A 27,425-nucleotide genomic window follows, 5' to 3' on the forward strand; every position below is an offset into this window, starting at 1 on the left:
AGAGAGAGAGAGAGAGAGAGAGAGAGAGAGAGAGAGAGAGAGAGAGAGAGAGAGAGAGTGTGTGTGTGTGTGTGTACGCGCGCGGTCTAATTTGGCAGACCAATTTTCTGTTCTCATTATGACTGCAGCACTTGGGGAGATGGTGAGCAGGGGATCACAACCGTCTCTGCGCGTCGCGTCTGTGCTTGCAGCCTGTGCTCGCCGAGCTGAGCAGCCTCACAGTGGCATTTGTGTGAGGGGCTGCCTTGCATCGTGGTCATGTGATTTCAGGCTATGGATTTCGTGCGTCTTTTGCTCACTTTTATCCTACGGTTCTTCATTTTGCAATGGATGAAGTTTATATCTTCTGAAGTAATCCAGGCTGTACCTCTCCCTTAATGGTAACCGGTGAGAGGCACCTTGTTTCCAACATACTGAAAACTCATCTGAGTTTTAAATACAACAGGCCATATTGTGTGTGTGTGTGTGTGTGTGTGTGTGTGTGCGCGCGCGCGCGCGCTCGCATTTATTTTGTATCAGTAGGGATTTTTCAGGGTCAGTCTTCTGATGGTGATATCGTTAAATGTCTACCTACTTACTTGAACTAGTCTTGGTGAGAATATCATTAACCCTCTGGTTACATACATAAACGTCCAAGCGCTTAATGATAGAGACTTTTATATCTTAGTTCATAATGTGGAAGTTATCTGTTGCTTTTCCTAAAATGGCTATATTTCTCTTCAAGAGTGGTCATGTCAGGTGCTATACTATGAAGAGTGGTAAAAAATCAGTAACAATAAAAATATAACAACAATATGAAAATCTAAAATTCCAAAGCAAACTTTAATATGTCAGAAAGCTGTATAAGCTTTATTATTCTTTGAGTGAGATTGTCTGTGTAGTCTGTGTTCTGCTAAATTATTAAACAACTGGGTCGGTAGATCTTCTTCAAGGAGTCATGAAGCCCCTGATATTGTATTTAAACATTTGAGTCGCTGCATTTTTAGGGCGATAGTCCAGAGTTCTCAGATATCCAAAGGGATCTTTGACCCAATAGAAAAATAACCACAAAGTTAAAATATATGAGCTTTACTTTTTCTTGTCAAAACAATAGGCTTTCTACATAAAGCCTGCAGACATAAAATGGTAGGAAAATTTCTAGAATAACTCCTGTTATAATAATTAAACATTTCATATAAGATAGGCCCACTTGTATGTTTTTAAATGTATCAGGAATCTTAGGTAGGGGAACTTTATTTAGTAGAAATTTGTGATGAATATATAGGTACATTCTGTTTCTTCGGCTGTAAGATCTCTTTCTAGTATGACACAGAAAATAAAAATTATATTTTTCACTATTTGAAACCCAACAGAAATATAAAGTACTTATAGTTGGTATGCTGTTTCAAAGTGTGTGAATATAAATTATCCCTTAAAAGCCATGTTTTTAGATGTCCACGTATAGTATATCTAAGATGGTTTTCTGTCATTTAGAGAATGTGGAAGAAAATATAAAGGTATTTGACTTATATCTGGCAGCATCAAAGGAAAAAGAAATGTGGGAAACTTCATAAGTCTTAGTCCTTATATTTCTTATAACTATGGTTTATGAAACAATCTTATTTTAAGGCATTATTTAGGAAAAACTGTTTTAATATGGCACTAAAAACTAAAGAAGTGATAACTGAAGTGAAATTATTTCTATTATGAATATATCAATAAAATATTTTTGTGCCTAAATGTCAACTGTTATGTCATAGATATTTTTCAAACAAAAAGACTTAAATCTTTAGTTAATACCAGGTTTGTTTGTTTTTTATAAATTAAGATTGGATAACCTTGAATTTTGTCAGAAATCATATCAGGGAAATTAAATCCTGTATTTACATTTGTAACAATTAATAATGACTGTAGGGGGAAAATATTTATTTTTTTAATAGTATCAGTACCGAAAAAATCTCTAGTTAAAAATCAAATTAGCCTCAAGAATTAATTTCTCCAGGTAAGGAGAAGTAGAAAGCTAAAACAGTATTTGAGTAAATCAAAAAATATGTTACTGATGGGAAAATTTTTTGGAGGAAATTAGTTATTGAGAATATTTTCTGTATGTCAGATTTGCCAGCAAGTTGCTTAGCTTCTCTTTTTTTTTGCTGGGGTAAATAACTTTTATGGCACTGATTTTTATACCATTTAATTATAGATATTCACCCAAGCTACTTTTCTTAAATACTACTAATTACTTTTCTGTATATTTGTAGAAAGAGATCTTTTTCTTCGTAAAATATCAATAATTTTAGTTTTTAGTCTTTAAACCATCTAGATTTATTCAGTAGGTATTTGTTAGGTGCCTATGCAATAGTTTTGAGCATTTCTACCTTGACCTGATACAAGAAGAGTTTTTGACAATTTTTGGGTTTTTATATGAACAAATTTGGTTGTCCATGGACTACTCGACTTATTTGGGGTTGCAATAATGTTTGGCTATCCTGAATCACATTTGCTTTTCTTATTTCTCTCAAACCGTTTAGAAGTGTCTGACCTATTTCATATTTTTTTCTCTCTCCTGGGTTCAGACCAACAGATTTTCTCTTCCTATAGTCATGAGGGTTATAGAGCATGAATAGAATTATTTGCAAGGAGTGAAGAGCTTTAGGTAAGCTCCCTCCTCAGCCTACAGTAGGAAAGAATGATTACCTTATAAAACTTGAGGGTCTCTGGGGCATGATTACCCCTTTCCACAAAAATGTGATTTTCACTGCTTGTAGTTACTCATATCACTTACCCGAAATGCTCTGGCAATTAATACTTGTTTTATAATATGAACCCTCCCTTTCAGAAAATCAAAGGCAATTTAATTAACTCACCACATACCACCACCTCCTACTCACCATAGTAAGAATTAGCAAGAAGCCAACAGAAGACAATGGCTTTGGGAGTGAACACCCGGCGGGGGGGCGGGGAAGGAAGTTGGGCAGACCAAAAAAAACTTCTTAATCCTGAATTTTTTTTTCCAGGTCTGACCTATCTACATGTCTCCTTTCTCTATGTGGCATTACATTAAAAATACCTGTAAATATGTCTATATTGCCTACCGAACTCAGATCTCTTTCAGGATACTCATCACTGGATCCACAGTACCTGGCACATAGTAGGTGTCTAAGAAGATTAATTGTGTTGTCTTTGTAATTACTGAATTAAGGGGTTTTTTTATGCCTTGATGCTATAAATTATTCTGTTCAAGAATACGATTTTTTAAAGAAATATTTGTTTTGCACTGATGCTCAATGGAATATTATGGTCTTGATCATCCAGAGACATTGCTGTGCTCGTCTCTCATTTGGCTTTCAGCCTGTTCAGAACTGCTTGTAAACTTACTTCTTTCACCATCGTCCAGTAACCCTTTGTTTTTTTAAATTTACATCTTTCACTTGTGTTACCCTGCCCCCATTACCAGTGCTTTTTGACCTCCTGAACATTCGACTTTCCTTAGGAATCTAAAATAATGGAGGTTTTCATCAGCTGTCATTGTTCAGGGCTTCATTCAACATCGACGGATTCAGCTTTCACAGGACCATAACCTGCTCGACCTCCCTCTGAGAGTCCGCTGGTATTCACCCACTTGGGCCTTCTCATCACTCAGGATTGTCCTGGCTGAACGAAAAGCTAAGCATTTCATAGTCTTTCTTACCAACAACCTCTTATCCCTCCCCTAATTCCACTCACTCATCACTACCCAACACCCTTCTCTCCCATTATTGTTTGTTGGCTGCCCCCAATTTTCTCATGTTTTCCTCTTTACTTACCACACTCATCTTGAACAGCAATGTCAACTCTGTTTCAGACTTCAGATCTCTTGCCACTAGAGCTACCAGAATCTGATTCACTCTAACTTCAGCTTAAGAGATGGTTAACAGTGCTAAGAAGTTAGTTTATCCTCTCTTGGATAATTCCATATCAAATTCTCTCATAGTATGAGCAAGTCTCCTCATAATACTTGTTCCAGATTTTTCTAGGTTTTCCATCTGCCCACATTAGCCTTACTCTTTTCACTCTTAGCAGATGACCTTATTTCCATATTCACAGAGAATATTAAGACCAATTTAGGCAAATCATTTATCAAGATTCATCTGGAACTTAGGAGGCATTTCTTTATTTGACCCGTCCTGAGCATAAGAACTCTTTTCTTATATTGAACAATACTAGTTATCTCTGTGATATTCATATCCTGATTATTACCTCTTAGAGTACTTATACAAAATGCTTTTATATATGACAACTCTTGTGTCTCTTTTGGTACTATCCAGTTCCTTCAACTCATCCTTATTTGACATGCCTTGAAAGTCTCATTATCATCAGGGAACTTCTCTTTTGGATGCACTCCTGTTTTTCTTAAAGTGTGGACCCTAGAGCTGAACATAGATGAGCGGACTGCTATCATTAGATATACCTGGCTAAGTCCTCTGGATATCGTATAATAAATCATCCTAAAACCTAATCTGTTTTTCCCCCACTTTTTTTTTTTTTTGCATCCACACTGCATTGTTTAATTATGCATCTTTTTGTCCGTACTCTTCTGCAGATATATTTCTCCTCAGTTGTACATTTGGCCACTTGAGTTGGGACTTTTAAAAATGCTTACTGCAATTAAATGTAATCTTTACCTTTAGTTAGTCTATTGTTCCAGAAGGTCAAGGTATATTTGGATTCTGATTCCTTGGTAAAGATTAGCCATTCTTCCCAATTTAGTGGCATTAATAGATTTGATTAGGATACAATTAAGATCTTCACCCAAGTAACTGCAAAATGCTGAACTGGAAGGATATCTGGCACAATCCTAGATCCTAGACACCTTCTTCTTGCTTTACATTAGTCTATGAATTACTAGTCCTCTTTATGAGGATGTCCAGCCAAATATATCATCAATATCTCTTTCTTGGAGTTTACATTCCTTTGTGTAGCCCAAGAATATACTGTGACAGACTTGGTCAAATTCCTTGGGAAAATGCATTTCTACTTTCTGCGGAATAGATACCAAGTTATTATTTTTATATAATGATATGCTCCCTGCGATGTTCACTAGCTTGTAGGTAACAACACATCACATTTTGAATACTCACATACCATAGTTTTACAAATCTCTTGGGAATCATGCCTGGAATGAATGTCAAGTTCTCTAGGCTGGAGTTGATGGAATCACCTTCTCTATTTTGAAAATTGAGACAATGGCTGGATTCTTCCTTCTCTATCAACGCTTCTCTTCATTGTAATATTTTTAAAGATGATTTTAACTATTCCCTTATTTCATCCACAAATGCTTTCAGTACTTCGTCATGCAGTTTCTTCACATGAATAGATTTAAACTCATTTAGAACATTTAATATCGTTCTATACCTTGGGCCTTAAATTTGTTACTTTGATTTTGGTCTTACTTTTGCCAATATGAATATTATTTTCTTGAGGAATGGAGATGAAACAAAACAAAAATAGAGTAATTCTGCTTGACCAGTCCTGTGCCATCATTTGAATTTCCTCACGTCCCCCTCAAGTCCTTGAACTCTTCCTATACCAATATAAATGTCATTATCTCTACTTTATCTGAAAGATAAATTAAAAGATTTAAAAGAACTTTTTTTTTATTTTGTAATTTTTGAAAGCTTTGGCTTATTTTATATTTTATGACACTCTTCTCAGAGGCTCAGTCGCTTTTGTGTACTTCATGCAATAAGGTTTATTAAGGATTATGTTCGTCACTGAGCGACATACAACACAGTTTATGACACAGTCCCTGACTTGAGGGAATTTAAAGTCTGCATGTAGAGATAACAGAACCCAGAAGTAGTCTCAGAATTACACACATCAGCACTTATCAATGAACTTAATATGAGTGGTGCCTTTTTAGTAAGGTCTGAAGAACTTAAAGGAGAGAGCTTTGCAGGGTGGAAATACTGAAGGCTCTCTAGGGAAGATCTGGCTCTTAGTTGAGATTTTAAAAGAGGACTGATGTGGGACTTTGCAGGACCTGTAGGATTTAAATATAGAGAAGAGTGGGAAGGGTGTTCTGGGCAGAGAATAGGAAAGGCGCAGAACAGGAAGTGGGTGAGTGGGGTGTGTGTGTGTGCGTCCACGTGCGTGCATGTCTCTGAGGAACCAGGGTATGGAGGGAGAAGGGGCAACAGCAAGTCTCCTCAAGAACACCTTTGAAGTATTCCTTTGTGCAATATACTACTACCATCCCCCTCCATTTCTAGATTTCTTTTCCCTTTGCTCAGTTTTCGAGAGGCCCATACCTACTCAAACTTTTAATCTCAAATTAGGCTCTACTTCTCAGAAACTTTCCCTGACCTTTCCAGCCTGAGTTAAGTGCTCTGTTATGTTTTCCTTCAATGCCCTGTGCTTCCCCCATCATATTATTATACTACCCTGTAATTGCTTTGTGAATTGTCTGTTTTCACCAGTACACTCCTATTCGGTGGCAGGAGGTACCATTTCTGTCTAGTTCTCATTCTATTCATAGACACCTAATAGAAGTGTCCCATGGATCCTAAGCACTCAGTAAAAATGTGTGATATGATACAGGCCTGCTTGGAGTGATGAGGTTATGCTGGGGCATATTTATAAAAAGATTTAAGGTAAAGAGAGGTTAGATTACAAAAGACCAGGATACCAGGCTGAGTTTTTGCTTTATTAGGTAATGTAGAACTATCTTGTTTTTTGAGTTTAGGGACAGGATACGGCACATGCATGACTTTTAATTAGACCTTTGTAAATCAATTCAAACTATTCAAAATTTGATATGCTTTTCTAGATTTAATAAGGAAGTTATTTGGCTCCTTATCTTGCATCAGGTGTTTCCATCTGTGAGGTTGAGAAGCCCCCATAACTTTAATGCCATTCGTTTTGTTAAAGAAGTTTTGTTATTTTACTAGTCTAATTTTATTTGTAGGATATTGAAGTTATTAGCTGCTGATTGTTCTCAATTTTCAATCATTTTGCAGCTTCCGATGCTATTATAAATAGTTAAATGTTATGTGGTTTATATTATTAAGTTAATAACACACAGGGCAAGGAATTTCAATGTTCCATTGGTATAATATAAACTTTTAAGTCATATATTTGTGAGCATAAAGTTTAACAAAGATAGCACAATTGGTGGAGTATTTAGGGGATTACAACTCTAATATGGAAGAGATTTGGGTAAGCACATTAACATTGTCAGTACTTGATATGTCCAATATTTAAAACAAGATATTCTTACAGTGGATTAGTATTCATTTGTAAATGTGATTAGGAAAACACACTTTTCCCAGTGAAGAGTCTTTGGGTGAAATTCCATTTTTTAAGTGTTTTAAAATATTCGCAGTCACTAATTGTAAGTAACATTCCTCTTTGTCCACCTCTACCCCAAATAACAGTTTAATACCCCATGCATCTATTTCTGGTTCTTTTCTCTAGTGACTGGCTTAGAGTAATTCTTAAGTTTATGTTGTGTTGTCTTATGCTTAAAAAAATCAGCAGTGGTATATAGGAGAGCTGTGATCTTTTCTTGAGAGAGTCTGTTCCTTGGGTAGATAGCAAATTATCCGAACTGAATTTGCTAGCTTTCCCCATCTCCTCTTTCTTTGCCACCCTTTGAAGCTATAAGAATTTATCCTGATTTAGACTGGGTTACCACCTACAACTCATCTGATGGCTTGGCCAAGGACAAAAAGGTTGTATTTGAGGAGTTTCGTAAGGCCATCTACCACAAAAGTTTTTCTTCCCCCGGTCCTCTCCTAGGGACAACTCTTTTGGATTGATGTAGTCCTTTGGATTTTATCTCTAGGAGGCCCTGGGATAACTGTTTTACTCAGAAGAACAGCATAACCTTTTTTGCCCAATAGCAAAAGTCACATTTATTATGTTGCCTTATACCTTCAAGCAAGAGTATGGTTTCTTGGACCGTAGACATTTAAATGTAAGAGAAAAAGAAAACTGAAAGACCTAGCATGTAGGACATAAATGAGAAAGGTAGATACAAGTAGGGTACATTTGGGTGACAATATGGTGTTCAGACAGGAAGAGGAAGGTTAAAAAAAGTTAGGGTCCTAAAAAGAGTTGTTTTTTCACATTTTTGTTCCCTATCCTAACTGGGGATGGTTAGAACATTTTCCTCACCAGCATGTTGTGGTCTTGATTATCTATCTAAATCAAACCAGAGTAACATCAATTTAGTTATATTTATCTTAATATTGGATCTGTTTCAGTACATAGTGGAAATTGGTAGCTGTAGGTTGTCATAGTCTGTTTTACACACGGTAAAATGGTGTTTGGCTACGTTTCTTTACATTAACTGTCCTTGATAAATATCACTGGTCATTGTATGAGTATCAAGAATTTGCTGCATGCCATGTGTTAAAAGTGATTTTCAGTGTTGTAGAGATCATGCAGTGTTCATAATTTCAAGTAGTCTGCCAGCCTTACTTTACTGTCTAACTCTGCTGGCCAATGTCTTGGTTATTCTCTTACTTGATTCTGTGTTATGGACATATTGTCTTTACTGTACTTGGTCACCAAGCTCTTTTTGTTTGTTTGTTTCTGTCATTGTCTTTTGCACATCTTTTTCTGCTCCTTAAAATACCTTTCTTGTTTTCTATGCCTTGTTATTTCTTACTTATTCTAGAAGCTTCAACTTAAGTCTTTTGTCGAGGAAGCATTTACCAGTGTACCATGTCAGGTTTAGATGCAGATTTTCTGTCTTCCCATCACATGTCATGAGAGATCACACTTTAACTGAATGTGTGTGCTTTTAGTCTGTCCACACCCCATTCCCTACATGAAACATTCCTTAAGCATCTAGTGCTGGTTTATTTTTATTTCTTTTTGTTTTTGGTTTCTGAATCCTCATCTCTTAGAAAGTAGTCATAGATGCTTAATAAATATTTCTAGGATAAATGAATGAATGAATGGATGGATGGATGGATAAATTGAGGAATTCAGGTAGAAGAAAGGGGAATATTTTAAGGGAACATTAGGTAGAGTAATTATAAAGAAAGGTCCTGGAGAAAGCATGTTGTGATGGAGTCTAGAGCAGTATATAGACTTTGAAGAGGAAATACATTGTCTTGTCCAGTATCAGAAAGAAGGATACGTTGGTGGATACAGAATTAGTGTGACATTAAGGTAAATGCTATGGAAGAGAGAAGTGGCATTACCCAAATGATTTGTGAGATATAAACCTAAAGTATATTAATTGAAAGCACTAACTATGCATTTGATAAAAGAACCCACAATCGTTATATACTTGTTTGAAGTAAAAAGTAATATTTTTTTTCTTTTTAAAAATATTTTATTTATTTTAGAGAGAGAGAAAGAGTGTGAGTGGGAGGTGGGTCAGAAGGAGAGGGAAAGAGAGAATCTTAAGCAGGCTTCTCCCTGAGCATGAGACTGACTCAGGGCTCGATCCCAGGACCCTGAGATCATGACCTGAGTGGAAATCACGAATTGACGCTTAACCAACTGAGCCACCCAGGTGCCCCAAAAGTAATGTATTTTTTTTTAACATTTAACAAATTCAGGTTGTTTTGGTTGAAGTCTATGAAAAAATTCCAGCCTTACTCTGATACACGGTTGAAAAGGGAGGAGTGATTTAATAGTATTTTCAGATAACTATGGATTTTTCTGATATAAAAATTTCAAAATTTGAAGCATGATTATAACCTAAAGGTTACTTGCAGTATGGGACGAGAAACCATTAAAAATCTGTGTTCTGTGAATGGATCTTTATTAATGCACGATTTTGTAACATCATAGTCATTGGAAAATACTGGTTCACTGAGCTTTGCCAGGTCTATCAAAGGTTGATGCACTCTACATTTTATCATGTAGTATCAAAAAATCACATTCATCAGTATCACCATTGATCTCCTCCGGAAAATTTTTTAAGTATTGGGAAGCTGTCGAGTTCACCATGGCAGATGTAGAAAGTCCAGCTGTTACGTATGGTGTGATGGCTGAGAAAGTCTCCCAGTCTCATTTTTTCAAGCCAAGAATCCATCCATAAATATATGAAAAATACAAATAAATTTTCCTTTCAATTGGAATAAATATTATTAAATTCTAACATAGCAGCTTAAGTGAAAATTTGCAATTTAGAAAACTTAACATAATTTAATATTACTGCAAAACAAAATAGCAAAGTGTAGTTATTTTTTGTATTTACATGGAGATGTAAGAAAAACTCGGGAATTTCAAAATGATGCTTTATTGAACATATATCCAGGGATTTCTGGGAAGAGCACAGCAGAAGTTCTGAGAACAAACTGAGTTAATCCCTGAACATACATACATTTATACATGAAATCTACTACCTTAGAAAGTTCTACGCAAGCACAAATTCCATTGGCTGATAAAATTAAGACATTGTTAGATGATTAGATGTCTATAGCTTCTGGAAACCTGCACTCAATAACTTTAGAGAATGAGAATGAAAAGGGCACTTGGTATCTCAGTACTGTTATGAAAATAGTTGTGATGTTGCATATCCTTTAAAGGGCCTCAGGGCATCCCCAAGAACTTGCAGATGACACGTTGAGAACTACTGCTTTAGGTCAACCAAGCCTCGAACAATGTAACATACAGGCGCTAGAATAATTTTATACCTAATTTCAGAAACTAGAAGTCAACATTTATTGAGCACATATTATACTCCAAGCATTGTTAAAACTGAATTAAAATTAAAGCATTATTGAGCCCCTTGAGAAATGTTCTACCTTATCACTTAAATGTACAGATGAGGAAATGGAGTCAAGAGCAGAAAAGTAATTTGCCTTTACTGTCATACCTTGTTAGTGGTAGAACCAGTGTTTGTAGTTAGGCAGCATCCATCCTCTTAAATACTATGTTTTACCACCTTTCCTGGCTATAGAAAAGGTTTCTGGTGGTTTGTAAATTATTTTCCAAATGACCAATAACATATTTGCTTTACAGTGGTCAACTTAGACTCTAGAGTTAGGTTTCAAAGACCTGTGAACTTCCAAATAAAATGCATGAAACAGGAGATAATTAATGCATTTGAAAGAATTTTGATAGAAATTCAGTTAACTTAGGGATGCTTGGGTGGCTTAGTTGGTTAAGCGTCTGCCTTCTGATCAGGTTATGATCCCAGGGGCCCTGGAATCGAGTCCCGCACTGGGCTGCGAGCCTGCATCTCCCTCTGCCTGGCTCTCTCTCTTACTCTCTGACAAATAAATAAATAAATAAATCTTAAAAAAAAAAAAAAAAGACTCTCTCCTTCTCCCTCTGCCCATCCCACCCCACTCACTCTCTCTCTAAAAATAAATAAATAAATCTTTTAAAAAATTTTTATTTATTAATTTGACAAAGAGAGACACAGCGAGAGAGGGAACACAAGCAGAGGGAACGGGAGAGGGAGAAGCAGGCTTCCTGAGAAGCAGGGAGCCCGATGCGGGGCTCAATCCCAGGACCCTGGGATCATGACGGGAGACGAAGGCAGACGCTTAATGACTGAGCCACCCAAGCTCCCCAATATATAAATCTTTAAAACAAAACAAAACAAAACAAAAAATAAATTCAGTTAAATTAAAATAAAATATCTTTAAATTTTCCACCAGTCTAAAGTTGTTATGATTGCAATGTTTAGGCAACTCTATTCTTTGTATGTGTTAACTCTTAAAGAATATTTTGTTGGATATATAATTTAAGGGAAACAGATTGGTTTGTTTCCTTTCTTCAGTCCTTAATTTTTTGTTTCATTATTTGCTAGTTTCCATGATTCTCTGGCCTTTTTTTTTCTTTTTTCTTTGAATTTCAGAAGTTTGGTAACTAAATGCTTAGGTGTGATTTTCTTTGTATTTATCATGCATGGGGATTTGCTGAACTTCTTGGATCTGTGAGTTAATGCTGTTATCAAATATGGACTATTCCCAGCCATTTCAAATATTTCTTCTTCCTGCATCCCCTCACCTTCCCCTCCACCCCGGGACTCTAAATACATGTATGTTAGACCTTTTGATATTGTTCTATAGATTTCAGGTGCTCTTTTGTGTTTTTGTTTGTTTGTTTGTTTGTTTGTTTTTTGCTGTTTATTCTCTTTGTGATTCTGTTGGGGTTGTTTCTATTAACCTGACTTCAAGTTCACTGATCCCTTCCTCTGATGTTATCCAATTAAATGGAATTCTTTATTGCTGGTATTGTAGTTTTCATTTTTAGCATTTCCAATTGTTTCATTTTCTTTGCTTGCCATTTCTCAATGGATACTCTCTATTTACACATGCGCACATATATATTAAGCTCCAAGTGTGGAAGACTGAGTCAAGATAAATTGTGGGGCATCACTGGGTTCTAATCTAACTTGCAGTGGTTAAAAGGTTTATAAACATTTAACCAGCTTTTGTTGACCCCTGCCTGGGGGAGATTCTGTCACCTTCCACCACTTCATCTGGGATGAAAATAGCCATGAGTCTCATCTCCCCCAATGCCTGTTATTTTTATTTATTTATTTATTTTGGAATCTATTTCATTTAGATTTCTTTGAGTTCTCCACCGAGTTTTTTTTTTTAAACAACTTAGCCAATGTGTAACTTATGTAAAATCTCACGTATCTAAAATACACAGTTGGATATGATTTGATGGATGTATACACCTGTGAAACCACCACCATCATCAACATAAAAAAGATCCCCATCACCCCTTAAAAGTTTTCTTGTGTCTTTTTCCGATCAATTCCCCACTCCTCCTTTGTCCCCCAGGCAATCATTGATCTGCTTTCTGTACTTACAGATTTGTTTGCAGTATCTAGATTTTATGGGAAAGTAATGTATTCTTGTATGTGTGGTCTCATTCACACAGTTTGAGATTTATCTTCCTTGTTGCCTGTATGTGCTGGTAATAGTCCTTTACATGTGTGGCTATACAACATCTCTTTTTATTTGTTCCCATGACCAGAGACATTTAAGTTATTTCCAGGTGTTGATTACTACCAAAAAATTCCCCAAAAACCAAAAAACAAAAAAACCTGCTGTGAACGTTTGCATTCAAGTCTTTGTTTGAAAACATGTTTACCTTTCTTTTTGGGTAAATACTTAGAAATGGAATAACTGGATGGTATGAGAAGGCATGTTTAACGTTTTAAGAAACCACCAAACTGTTTTACAAAGTGGTAGTTCCTTTTTACATTCCCACCAACAGCATATACAAAATTCTAGTTATCCCACATCATCACTAAGTCTTGGCATTGTCAAACTTTTAAATTTTAGACCTTCCAAAGGGTTTTTGCCTCACAATTAGTATTATTGAACATAGGAAGAGATATTTATGGGCTAGTCATGTATTTTTTTTAATGAAATATCTCTTCAGGTCTTTTGTCCACTTTTAATTGAATTGTTTGCTTTCTTATTTAGCAGTAAAATTTATATATTCTGGATTTAATTACTTTGCTGTTATATGTGTGGCAAATGTTTTCTCCCAGTGTGTGACTTATTTTTCTGTTTATTTAATGGCATCTTTTGAAGAGTAAAAGATTTAAAATTTTGATGAAGTCTAATTTATTATTTTCTTTGATGTTTCATGATTTGTTTTTTCTCTTTGAACATCTTTGCTTCATACAAGGTCACAAAGATTTTCTCCTGTTTTCTTCTATAAGTATTATCATTTTAACATCTATATTTATGGCTGTGATCCATATAGAATTAATTTTTGTATGTGGTATGGAATATGGATCAATGTTCATTTTTTTTCCATATGCATATCCAGTTGTTCCAACATCACTTATTGAAAAAACTTTTTTTTTTTCCCTCACTGAATTGCCTTGATATGTTGGTTGTATAATTGAACACACAAATCTGGATCTGTTTTGGGGCTCGTTAGTCCATTGATCTCTATGTTACTCCTTTCAAACCAGTATCAAATTCTTTTGATTACTTTAGTTTTATAATAATTTTTAAATAAGGTATATATATCTTTCAATGTTATTTTTCTTCTTTAGTATTGACTTAGCCATTCTATGTCTTCCATTAAATCTTAGTATCATTTTTTCAATATCTCCTAAAAATGACAACTGGGATTTTAATTGGGTTTGCTTTGAATTTATAGACTATTTAGGAAAAATTGGTACATTAACAATATTAAGCATGATACACTTCTGCATTTCTTTGGCCTTCCTTATTTTATCTTACTGGTATTTGTAGTTTTCAGTATAGAGGTCTTGAAAACCTGTAGTTAGATTTATTCCTAAGTATTTCATATTTATTGATATTATTATATATGGATTTTAAAAAAATATTATTACCCAGCTGTTTACTCTTAGTACAGAAATTACAACAGATTTTTGTAGATTAGCACACATATATACATAGTTGTATTTTCAACCTTGCTAAATTCACATCTTAGTTCTAGCTGTTACAGGCAGGTTTCACTTTATTGTGCTTCACAGATACTGTGTTTTTCCAAATTGAAAGTTTGTTGGAACCCCAAATCCAGCAAGTCACCTAGGGCCATTTTTCCAACAGCATTTGCTCACTTTGTGTCTTGATGTCATATTTTGGAATGATCATGGTATTCCAAAGTTTTTCATTTGTTATGGTGATCTGTGATCAATGATTGCAACTCACTGAAAGCTCAGATGAAGGTTAGCATTTTTTAGCAATAGAGTGCTTTTCAGGGGCGCCTGGATAGCTGAATCGGTTAGGCTGCCAACTCTTGATTTCGGCTCTGGTCATGATCTTGGGGTGGTGGGATCAGACCCTGTGTCTGGGGGCTCTGCGCTCAGCAGGGACTCTGCTTGGGATTCTCTCTCTACCTCTCCTCCCGCCCCTCCTTGCTCCCACCCCCACCCTCTCGCTCTCTCTCTAAAATAAATAAATCTTTTTTAAAAAATAAAGTACTTTTCAATTAAGGTATGCACATTTTTTTAGACATAATGCTATTATACACTTAATAGATTGTAGTATGGTATAAACATAACTTTTATTTGCACTGGGAAACCTAAAATTCACTTGACTCACTTTATTGCAATTTTGCTTTATTGCCATTGTTTGGAACTAAACTTGCAATATCTCTGAGATATGCTTATATTTGGTAGATCCCTCGGGAATTCCTGCATGAACAATTATATATACATACAACAAACAGGGATAGTTTCACTTCTCTCTTTCTAATCTTTGTGTCTTTTATTTCTCTTTCTGACTGCAATGATTAGGATCTAACTTCAATGCAATTGATGAGGTGTGGTGGCATCTTTGCCTTATTTCTGATCATAGTAGGAAGTGGTAAGTCTTTAATTTTGGGTATGACTTTTACTGTAGTTTATATAGACGTCCTCTGATAGATTTTTAAAACTATGATTATGTAGTTTGTCTAGCTAGTTCTCATTCTTGGGACTGGAGTAGGAGTCTTTTGTGATTTTCTATAATCTAATCAGAAGTGAAGACTCTGTACTTTGACTTTAAGCTAACTTGATACAGATGTGGTTAAGTATTTCTGTTTATAGAAAACTACCAGTATCCATAAATAAAGAACAAGAGATTTCCCATTCTCAAAATCCTTCCTTCAAACTTGCTGTTTCTCAGTGTAATCTGTAATCAATCACACTGTAGTATTTCCTCACCATAACTCCTTGTTTCCTTTCACTTTTACTCTACTATTCTTACTGAAATTTGTCTCATAAAAGCTATAAATGTCTTTCTAATGTAAAAATCAGATGATATTTTCTCAGTTCTCCTGCTATGGACTGAATTGTGTCCCCATCCAAATTCATATGTTGAAGCTCTAAAAATCCCCAATGCATTTGGAGGCGGGGGGCCTTTGGGAGATAATTGGGTATAAGATGAGGTCATGAAGGTGAGACCATCATGATGGGATTAGTGCCCTTATAAGAAAAGACAGCAGAGAACTTGCTCTTTCTCTCTCTCCTTGCACCATGTTAGGATACAGTGAGAAAGTAGCCATCCACAAGCCAGGAAGAGAGCTTTTACCAAATCCAACCATGTTGGCACCTGATCTGGAACTTTCAGCTTCTAGAACTGTGGAAAATGAATGTTGACGGTTTAAGCCACCCAGTCTATGGTATTTTGTTAACATCGGACTGAGCTGACTAATAGACCCCCCTCACCCTTTTCAGACTTGCAAAATACACTTCTTTTTGAACATGTGTCTTCTTCTGTTTCCATTCTCATCATAGTCTTCTGATTGCTGCTTCTCCATCTTAGTCATAACAATCCTTCTCCAACTCTTAAATATGAATATTCCCCCAGAGTAAAGAATTTGGCTGTTTTCTCTCTCTACTTGCAGCCCTTTGACATTAAACAGTTTGAATTAAAGTCAACTTTAAGAGCTTCCTCAGTGTGGAGGACCACACACTCATGTCTCTAATGCTTAATTAAAAATTCCAATTTTCAAATGTATCTCTACCTAGATGTCCTGCTAATTGTTCAAGATCCATGTGTACAGAACAGAATTCAATATCCCTTCTCTCAAGCCTACTTGTGTTACCTCTTTCTATTAATGGTACCATTATCTTTCCAGACAAACCTCAAAGTCATCTTGTTCCTCAGATCTAGTCATTTGCCACGTGATGTCAACTTTAATTTTATAATATCTCTAGCACCCATCCTTTCCTGCCCCTTCCCACAGCTTCCTTCACTCCCCGCATTTGCTTACACTGTTCTCCCTCTTTGGCATGAGTTTTTGCTGATGACTTTATGGCCAAACCTTAGTCATTTTCAAAACTAAGCTCAAATTGCGTGCCTTCCAAGAAGCTATCCCTGATCACCTTTTTGCTGCCACTACCTTAAAGCAATGTTTCTTATAAACATCATTAACTTTCTGTCTCTACCTATCCTCCACTTTTTATTATAGCTATTTACAAAAATATATATCACCCATACTAGACTTTGAAGAAAATTAAAGAAAGGAATAATTTTATCTTTTTCAGAAACTCAGTAAATATTGATTGAATTATAAGTTCATTTATTAATAACTCATTATAAAACTTGTTTTCAAGAAGCAACACATTTTGTAAGCTCCAATTTAGCCTCATTTTGCTTCTATTTTATACCTTTTTGACTGTTTTGTCTTTTATACTAGTTATAATAATAGCCTAATATTAGTGTATTTTATTGACATTAGCTCATATTTATTGAATACCAAATAATATATGATGCTGTGCTCAGTGCTTCTGACAAAGAAATGAACTGTAGGAAACATGGATGGTTTTTCACTTAGCTAATTTCACAGAGAAGTGGAAAAAGACAATAGGTGACTACCTAAGCCTTGTTGGCTTCTTTGTCACACTTTAGTAAACTTCATAAATTTTTATCTATAACAAGATTTCTCCTTTCCAAAAAAGGTAAACAATAAGTAAGAAAAGAGAAAAGGGAAGAAATAATAAAAAAATAGATAACATGGTAAATACAGAATAAAATGGAAAAGGAAAATATATAGGAAAACATTTGGAACACTTTTCTTCTCAAACTGTATGCCATTTATATATATATATATATATATAATACAAATACATATATATGTATTTGTGTCTGCACATACACAAGATCCAGTCAAAATAAAATGAAAAGATTGAGTGAATTTGATAATAAGGATTTAAGCTACCCTAACCCCTTCCATGTTTATAACAGATGAGTTCAAGCCAGTCGTTCTGTCATTTAATTACAGCATAAAGTAACTCATTGGAGGGACACCTGGGTGGCTTAATCCGTTAAGCGCCTGCCTTCTGCTCAGGTCATGATCCCCGGATCCTAGGATCAAGTTCCACATGGGGCTCCTTGCTCATCAGGGAGCTTACTTCCCCTCTGCCTGCCATTCCCCGTGCTCCCTGCCCAGCTTGTGCTCTCTCTCTCTCTCTCTGACAAATAAATAAAATATTTAAAAAAAACACTCATTGGAAGTCCAAAATTGAATAAATTGCAATCTACATTGGCTAGTTAGATTAAGTCTGGAAACATACCTACTTTCTTTTTATTTTCTTTTAAAGATTTTGGGGTGCCTCAGTGGCTCAGTCGGTTAAGCGTCTGCCTTCGGCTTAGGTCATGATCCCAGGGTCCTGGGATTGAGCTCCACATCAGGCTTCATGCTCAGCCAAAAGCCTGCTTCTCCCTCTCCCTCTGCCCCTCCCCCCATCCCCCACTCGTGCTCATGCTCTCTCTCTTTTGCTCTCTCTCTATCTCAAATAAATAAATAAAATCTTTAAACAAAAAAACGATTTTATTTTTTAATTTATTTTAGAGAGGGAGAGCACTGGGTGGGGGGAGAATCTCAAGCAGACTCCATGCTGAGCCCTGAGCCAAAGTGGGGCTCGATATGATAACCCTGAGATCACAACCTGACCTGAAAATAAGAGTTGGATGCTCACTGACTGAGCCACCCAGACGCCCCCATACCTACTTTCAATTAAGTGGCAAAGGTTGGATCATGAGTAAGGTTATTTAGAAAATATTTTTAGAGAATTGAAAAAGGACTAAAGAAAGCTTCTTGAGAAAGTGCAAAATGTGATGAGAAAATAATGAAAAAGAGTCTGGGGAAATATTGTAGAAACTACAGACAGCCAAAGCAATCTGATGGCATGTATTAATATTAATTCATTAATATTATTAATAATGATGTATGGATGAAATGTAAGCCTCTGATTAGACTAAGCTAAAGTATTTTTTTTAAGCTGAAGTATTTTTAACTCAAATTATTAAGGGTGGGGGGGCGCCTGGGTGGCTCAGTCATTAAGCGCCTGCCTTCGGCTCAGGTCATAATCCCAGGGTCCTGGGATCGAGCCCCGCATCGGGCTCCATGCTCAGCCGGGAGCCTGCTTCTCCCTCTCCCGCTGCCCCCTGCTTGTATTCCCTCTCTAGCTGTCTCTCTCTGTGTGTCAAATAAATAAATAAAATCTTTAAAAAAAAATATTAAGGGTGGAACTTGAACTAAAATTGTCATTAAAGAGGGGCTCCTGGGTGGCTCAGTTGGTTAAGCGGCTACCTTTGGCTCAGGTCATGATCCCAGGGTCCTGGAATTGAGTGCGGAATCGGGCTCCCTGATCAGCGGGGACCCTGCTTATCTCTCTCCCTCTGCTGTTCCCCCTGCTTGTACTCTCTCTCTCAGATAAATAAATAAAATCTTTTTAAAAATACTGTTAAAAATAAATAAAAATAAATGAAAAATAAAATTACTAAGTGTTAAATTTTTCTCAAAGCCGTCCCTGCAGTTGTTGGAGAGCCACAAAAGGAGGAGAGCTTTTCTGCGTTTCGGGTGAAGGGGTGATCAGAGTATAGTTGATCCGTGAACAATGTGGGGGTTAGGGACACTGACCCTTGCACAGTTGAAAATCCACACGACTTCTGACCCCCAAAACTTAGCTACTAAGAGCATACTGTTGACCTGAAGCCTTAGCAATAAAGTAAACTGTCAATTAACACATAGTTTGTGTGTCACATGTATTATATACTGTATTTTTACAAGTTAGAGGAAAGAAAATGTTATTAAGAAAATCATAAGGAAAATACATGGACAGTACTGTACCGTATATATTGAAAAACAAATCTGTGTACAAGTGGACCAGTGCAGTTCAAATTCATGTTTTTCAAAGTTCAGCTGTATATTGGAGTAAATTCTGGGCTTCTTGTGGTCCATCTGCCTGAGTTCCCAACTGACTCATATAGCTCAGTAACTTTGAGATTTGGGCCAAGTCATTGAAATCTGACTTCTATTCTGCCATCTTCAAGTAGGAGGGGTTACAATACATAGTCTCTAACATGTTTTCTAGTTCAAAACTTCTGTTATGCAAATGCCTATTACTTTATGTTCACTTTTATGTAGGAGATACTGAAATGGAGAAGAAAAATTGCTTGGGGTTTACTATGAACAGGAAGGCTTCTTTTAACTTTTCCCATTTTGAATAAATTAGATATAAAAAGGCATTAAAATAATATAGTTGTGGTTTTGGATTTAATGGGAAAGAACTGGGCCTTTCTCAACATGTTACTTTGTGAGTATCCAAATATGTACCTGCAAAAGACACATACAGAAGGCAAAATTTACTTCTGGTAATGATTTCTTTTAATTTAATCATTATGTAAAAGTTCAGAAAGAATGGAATTTGTGCTGGACCCTGCTGCATTTCTTTTGCTGGTCTGGTTCCCGCATGAGTATCAAGGATCTGTATCCCACTGTTGGTGACGGAAGGTCATTTTCTGTCTCATGAATCAAAAGAGCTCTGCTGTTGAACTGAGAACCCAAGAAGACCCCTAACTACCCATGATGTCCCCAGGAGCTTCCAGAGAAACATCTTTCCTGGGGTCTCCAGGGTGGGATTTTTGGGTGAATTGTAAATTGTAGAAGAGGGAGGTCTTTTTCAAACACAACCTTTACATACCTTCTCCAGGTGTGTTACCCACCTAGCACCTTCACATGTTCACCATCCCAGAAGCTCTCCAAAACCCCTCTGGTTAGGATTTTTTATGGAGGCTTCATGAGCTAGGCATGATTGATGAGATCATTGACCGTTAGTGATTAACTCTACCTTCAGACTCTCTCTGCTCTCCAGAGCCCAGGAAAGGAGAGAGAATTCCAGCCCTCTAATCACATGGTTGGTTCCCCTGGCAACCAGGCCCCATCCTGAAGCTATCCAGGAGCCTTATCACTTTGGAGATTCCTTGGGTTTCAGCAGTTGTGTGCCAGGAAACAGCAGGCAGAAGCCAAATATATATTTCTTATTCTGTCACAGCATGGCTGTGTTCCAATGAAACTTTATTTATGGACACTGCAATTTGAATCTCATATAGTGTACGTGTATCAGGAAGTATTCTTTGGGCTTATTCAACCACTTAGTAACATAAAGACCATCTTAGCTCTAGGGCAGAACAAGAACAGGCAGCAGGTTGGATTTCGCCATTGTTTGCCAACCCCTGCTTTAAAAGGTCCCAAGAAGGGCGCCTGGGCGGCTCAGTCAGTTGAGCATCTGACTCTTGATTTCAGCTCAGGTCATGATCTCAGGGTCGTGAGTTTGAACCCCTCCTGCCCCATCGGGCTCCACGTTGGCATGGAGTCTGTCTGTTTGAGATTCTCTCTGCCCACCCTGCCACCCCGCCCACTCTCACACACTTTCTTTCTCTTTAAAAAGCCGGGGTGGGGGGAGGTTTCCTGAAAGTCTAATGTTTTCCTGAGTGTGGGGTTTAGCTTTATCTGGCCTTCCTAGTCCTGGCCCAGTGTAGGCATTGCCTTCACTGCTTATGCCTCTACTATTGATATATTTGTTCCTGTTCTTGTTTTTTCTCTTTGTTGAGAGAAGGTGCTTGTTAAGTCTTAAGTTTTCATGGCTTTATAGTTTGAAGCCCTTTCTCTCAAAGATCTTGAGAAAAGTTTCAAGGGCTGGGTTAGCAGACTCACGAGGGTCATTATTGTGTCTTCTTCCAGAATCTCCTTTCCAAATATGACAGGTTAAAGCCCAGATAATTCTATTTTCCTCTCCCAGAGGGTGAATTCTGTGCTAGTCCAGTCACCCTTTTCTTCCCATCAAAGATGAGGTCACTTTGATATTTCCTCATTGTTAAAATGTTACTTCAAATGCTCTACAGGTGTGACAGTCTAACCAGAATCCACTTTATTCTTGTTAGAAATCTCGGCATGTCCTATTTTAATCAGACTCTGGGTGACTTAATTTGATTTCACAAATATCCTAAAATTAACATGCTAATTAATCTCTCCCTACCCATCTCTTAAACCTTTCTACCAAATAAGTGCACACTGAGAAGTTAAGTACATAAAAGGGTTAACACTGAATCAATATTGAGAACAGTTAGCTTATGAAAGCAGTAATTGAAGGCAAGATTGTTTGTATAACAATACAAATCATTTGTCAACCTAGCATTCTAGGAAAAGAAAATCAGATACCACAGAATTTCTATTTCAGTTACAGGTTTATTTTGTTTAAAAAATTTTCCACATTGGGAATAATGTGGCTTTACAGAAAATAATATGTACTTCAGTGATGTAAGGCTTGCTTGATTTATATCACAGGCTTGGTTTCATGAGTGGAAAAAGATTTAAAATCTAACATAGTCCATCAATTTTTATTCTAATATTTTATTAAAGAAATTTGGCATGCAACTTATTAGCTAATGGAATTATATAAGATAAAACCAAATTAGAATCTTACTCTTCTGGGTAATGCTGTAAACTCTATTATTTTGTAATCCAATAAAAGAAACCCTAATTACTGACATAGGTATTATTTTCTTGGTATGCATTAACGTTCTTCAAGTGGAAAATGTTTTCCAAATTTGTAGAGTACCAAGCACCTGCTATATATTAGAGTTCCCTTCAACTGGCTTTGAAAGGAAATAGGAAAGATGTCACAGGTATAAGACATGACTTGATCTTTCTGAGGAAATAGAATAAATTTGTCAGTCTTTTATTTAGTGACCTCTTTTAGCATGATTCTCTTGTACAGTGCTTTTGCAGAGATTTTTTTCTAATCCTTCATACATCCCTGTTTCATCATCATTTTATCATTTTAGAGATGAGGTAACAGAAACTCAGTGAAATTAAGAAACCTGTCCAGTGTTGCACTACTGCTAAGTAGGAATTGTGATAGTCAACATTAATCATTACATGTTGGGCAGGAGGTACTTTTCTAAGTGCTTTACATTTATCAATTTGTTTACTTTCATAACACATTTATGAGACAGTTGCTCTTAGCATCTCTGTTTTCCAGATGGAGAAAGCGGAGGTGAAAGTTAAGAACTTAACCAAGGTCACAGAGCTGGTAGGTGGTAGAAGCAAGAAGCAGACACAGACTCTCTGGTCCCAGAGCCTGAGCTCAGTCATTCTATACTAACTGTATTACCTCAGGGCACAACTGTGCATGGCCCCAACATTTGTGTGAACTGATCTCTCCAAGCATGAAGTCTTTCTCATACTAATCATCTTCAGAGATATAGATATAAATACATAATCTCAGACACTTAAAAAAGTCATCATTGCACAAGAGGGCAAATAAGTGTGTATGTGTATGTACGCATGTATATGAAATCCAAGATGTGTTTCCAGGTCTTCCTGATTGGCCGAAATTAAAAAGAAAAGAAAATGGAGAAGTTCTGATGTTAGATGGTCATTAGTTTTATCTTGCCACTTAACTGAAATGTATCAATCAGCCCAATTGTTTAATCATCACGGACTTGTTTTCATTTTAAAAGGTTCATCAGGCTGTAATACCTATATCATAATGGACTCTGTAGACTCTTCAAGAATGTGACCTTATTGAGTGTTTTTTCTAGGTAGTTAAGTCAGCTTTTTGCCTTACTTGCAAATTTAAACCAAACATTGTTGAGAGTACAGGCATTTCTAAAACAACACCATATATGCGTTCCTGAAAAACCTCATATGCTGCAAAACTGCACTAAAAATAAAAGGACTTGTGGAAAGAAAATGTGTTAGGGTGAAACCAGTCAGCATGATGAGCACCAACAAAAGCAATAACAATCATAAAAGCTATACCAGCTTAGGTAAAAAGACCGGTTGCATGCATCTAAGGAATTCTAAGGAATAGTGCACTACTGCAATTAACGATGGGCCTGACATTAGGGGAAAAGGTGAAAGTAGTTTGATGGGAAAGAACTATGAGGAAGTTCTGAGCCTGCTGAGCTATGGAGCTGAGGAAGAAAATACAGGAAAAGGGTAGTAAGTACTTCCAAGACGGGACGTGAGGTCAGCTGAGCTGGGAGGAAGAACGCGCGGTGGTTAGAGATCCAGCATAACTGCTACTTTATACAGACATTATTCCCCTCTTTATGACTGCATATGAGCCAATTCACATCACAGAAATACGCAGGATTTATCTGAAAATAGATAAAAACAAAATGGCTTTTCATGGTGTAAAAAGGAATTCCATTTCTCATGTAACTCCTTTCATGCTAATTGTCATATGTTCGGTAAATATATTTTTAAATGACTAAGTCTCTAAGGAACTATTTTAGTAATAAAACAATGATGGGAATCACAGAAATAGCTGTAGGAAATTGTTTTATATATTTCAGGAGCAAAATATTGAAATATTTATCTGATTTCCTTATGACCTACATGACTTACTGTAAGTGATAATGATATTTAATTTGAAGACATACTAACTGTATGTATTCAAATTTCAGTGATAGTCACACTAGAAAGTCTTAAACATAGAGATTTAGGATTTATAGTCCCAAAGGTTTTGCTCTTTAGTTATAAAACATTCTGTAAACATTTTGATATAAAAGCAGAGAATCGCATAAAACATTCTATAAACATTTTGATATAAAAACTGAGAAACCTCAGAGTTAAAATCTCCCTACTATAGACTATATTAAACTCTGCTATTACTTCAAAGATGTCAGAGAATTGCTCCCAATTCTAATGAAAAAAGATTGTGAATCATACCCACCTTATTTTTAATAGAGAATTAATACAGTTTGGGGGCACCTGGGTGGCTCAGTCGATTAAGTGTCTGACTCTTAATTTTGGCTCTGGTCGTGATCACAGGGTCCTGAGATTGAGCCCCATGTGGGTCTCTGTGCTCAGGGGAGTCTGCTTCTCTCCCTCTCTCTGCCCGTGCCCTCACACTTTCTCTCTCTCAAATAAATAAATCATAAAAAAAAGAAAATACAGTTTGTTAAACTAGAATTATCAGTATTAAATAAAATTATTGTCATAATTATTATTAAACATAAGTTGTATGGATACTGTAGCTTTGGTGAGTTGCCATCAGGCGAGGGGGAATTTCTGGCATTTTGGTCCCTAGAACTGAGGTTGCCATTGCCCTTAGAGTTGAGTTCTTTGTTTTGGGAAGGTTGCCTGTATGGGCTCTCCAGTTACAAAAATTCAAAGTAAGTACCCTACACTCTTCTTAAAGATAGCTGGAAACACCTTACACTTGCACACGGATGCAGTCTTGGAACGTGAATGCTCTGTTCTGTAACATAAACTGGAGTCAGCTTTCCCACATCTGGGCTTTTGAAGAAGGAGAAATTACTTTCCAAAAGGAGATTTTAGCAAGAGAGTTGGAGCACACTGACTCCCACAAGGTGTTATGTAATAGTGAAAACCCAAATTCTGGGCTCATTTATGATTGAATAACCAAAGTCATGGGAAATGGATCCTGGACCCTTTTGATTGCTCTCCATGGGCTCTAGAGTCTTTTCTTCACTGTGGTCTGGAGAAGTAAAGTCAGAGGAATATGTCTTCACTGTCCTTCAGCCCCCATATCCAGTCAATAGCTAAGGGCTGTAGATCTCTACTTGAAATACTCTGGAATTGATCCACTCTTTCATGCTAAGGTCATTATTTTAGTCCGACCCAGATCAGCCACCTGTCCAACTCTAACACATTTCTTATTCTCCATTCCAAATAATCCTTTAAAAGTATAATCTAACCTATTCATATTCTTGCATCTTAGTCTTTCAGGTGATTGCTCATAGAATAGTTTTTCTTTGTTTAACAAGGTTTAGAGAGCCCTCCACGATCTTGACCTCTGCCTGTCTCAGCTCCCTCCACCATCACCTTGCTCTCCCTGACCCCATGCTCTAGCCATGCTGGAATTATTTCAGTTCCTTAGAACATAGCTAGGTCTGTCTTGGCGCCCAAGCATGTTGTTCTGTTTGGAACTCTCTTGACCTGGTTCAGGGTCACAACTACGCTCAGATGTCTCTTCCTCCGGGACTGGGTTTGGATCCCTCATTTGCACTCTGAGAGCACTCACTTGCCCTTCTCCTTTATGTAGCATGGATCACACGTGGAACTGATATGTCGGAAATAGTTCTCCTGCCAGATTGTGAACTCCAAGAGGGCAGGCGATGTCCTTTTTTCACTTCTCTGTCCCTGTGCCTGGAAGAAGGCCTGAGACATAGTATAGGCCACTGCAAATACCTGTTGAACAGAATGAAAAGTGAATGACTTAGAAGTATCAAAGAATTTGTGGGAGTAGAGATTATGAAAAAGAAAAGGCAAATGGCACTCGAGAATTCATCAACTATGTTAAAAGCCAAAAGGTTCATAAGCTTTAACTTTTCAGCGGTTACCGTGTCAGGGTGTCAGTAACTCAGTGGAAGCAAAAGCCAGGGAGTGGTAGACTTAGGAATAAATTATTTTTTAAGGAAGTGAACACAGCACCTAAGGCCTGATCTTCCAAGAAGTGTGACCATAAGGGGGAACAGGGATGAGATGAAAGAGTCTGACATTGGCTTGCTTTTTTTTTTTTTTAAACTTAGTACTGGAGTGACTTGGACATTCTTACCAGTTTTTCTAGTACTTTGTCCTGCTTTCCTGATAGACCACAGTTCTACAAATATTTCCCATTGAAAAATGAAAAGAAACACATTATGAAAGGCTGATTTATGGAGTTTTATTAGTTTTTTGTTTGTTTGTTTTTGAAGAAGAAAGACTTTTTAGATTTCCGGTCTACCTGAAAATTAAGCTTGACACCGATTTATGAAAATGGTGATGAGTCTTTGCTGCTCTATGCAAACTTTATCCTCACTAAGGCACTTTTTGTTTCTAAGTTCTCTTCTCCTTTCAGCTACTCTTAAAAATTTCAACTTTGGAATTTGATCTTAAAACACATCTCTTTAACCACAGATTTTGGCATGGCTAGGTGCTAGGTCTGAAATTGGACATCGGCTATAACTATTTGCTTTTACTATAGAGACTTAGTTCTTAGGCTCCTCCCACCACCCCAATTTCTAGTTTGAAATCTGCTCTTTAAGACCTGCTGTCGTAAAAGAGGTTTTCTGTGTCGAAGTCCTTATGGGGTGTTTTCTCTCAGATCTTTGTATAAGTAGAAAACAAGATTTTGTGTTTAACTCTAGAGTTGAAATGATGGACAGCCCCCTTACCTGAACAATCACGCATCCTGGTTATTAATATGAGGCCAATAGCTGGGTCATTATTCTCACCATAGCAGAGTTAATCACTTACTAGTAAAAGGGAGAGAGCATTCAATACATTTGAAGGCTGTTTAATCATCAACCTTGGGGATGGCAAATACCTCTCCGAGTTTCTGAGAACATATATCCCACTGCTTGCCAAGGCCTTGTCACCAAGTTTATTACTTTAATTAATTTGTTTTCCCCTTACCATGTTACTCTCATTTCTACAACCAGCTATGTACTGAGTTCAGCCACTGACCAAACCATTTCCAAAGTCACTGCTAATGTTACACATGAAAATCATCACTCGTTTAGTTGAAGAATGTATTCTGTATTCCTAGCAGGCAAACACAAGACAAACATAGGTTTCCAAGGTATCAGCACTCAGTGCATCTGTTTCATAATGTAATTTCATCGGTTGAGCAGATGAAGAATGCTAATTAGCTTGTTTATACATATGTGATTTAATGAGACTAAACACTCAAAGAAAGCACAACTTGTTTCCTGTTGCTGTTTTTACTTAATAAAAAAACAGTGTTAGACACATTTTCTGGAAAT

General features: G+C 36.7%; 1 protein-coding gene across 7 annotated transcripts in view; it reads left to right on the forward strand.

The window, feature by feature from the left end:
* Nucleotides 1-27,425, forward strand: part of GUCY1A1 (guanylate cyclase 1 soluble subunit alpha 1) — a 60,128-nt gene that overhangs the window by 1,354 nt on the left and 31,349 nt on the right. Inside the window, exon 1 of one of the 7 annotated variants that reach the window (XM_025874356.2) lies at nucleotides 2,994-3,127. The exons of the other annotated variants lie outside the window; for them this stretch is intronic. The gene's annotated coding sequence lies outside the window, so the exon portion shown is untranslated. Of the gene's footprint in view, nucleotides 1-2,993; nucleotides 3,128-27,425 lie in introns of those variants that run through there. 7 annotated transcript variants of the gene reach the window in all.

The sequence above is a fragment of the Callorhinus ursinus genome, unplaced genomic scaffold, assembly GCF_003265705.2.
Source record: "Callorhinus ursinus isolate GAN/ISIS: 27379988/994484 unplaced genomic scaffold, GSC_fseal_2.0 scaffold4, whole genome shotgun sequence".
NCBI lineage: Eukaryota > Metazoa > Chordata > Mammalia > Carnivora > Otariidae > Callorhinus > Callorhinus ursinus.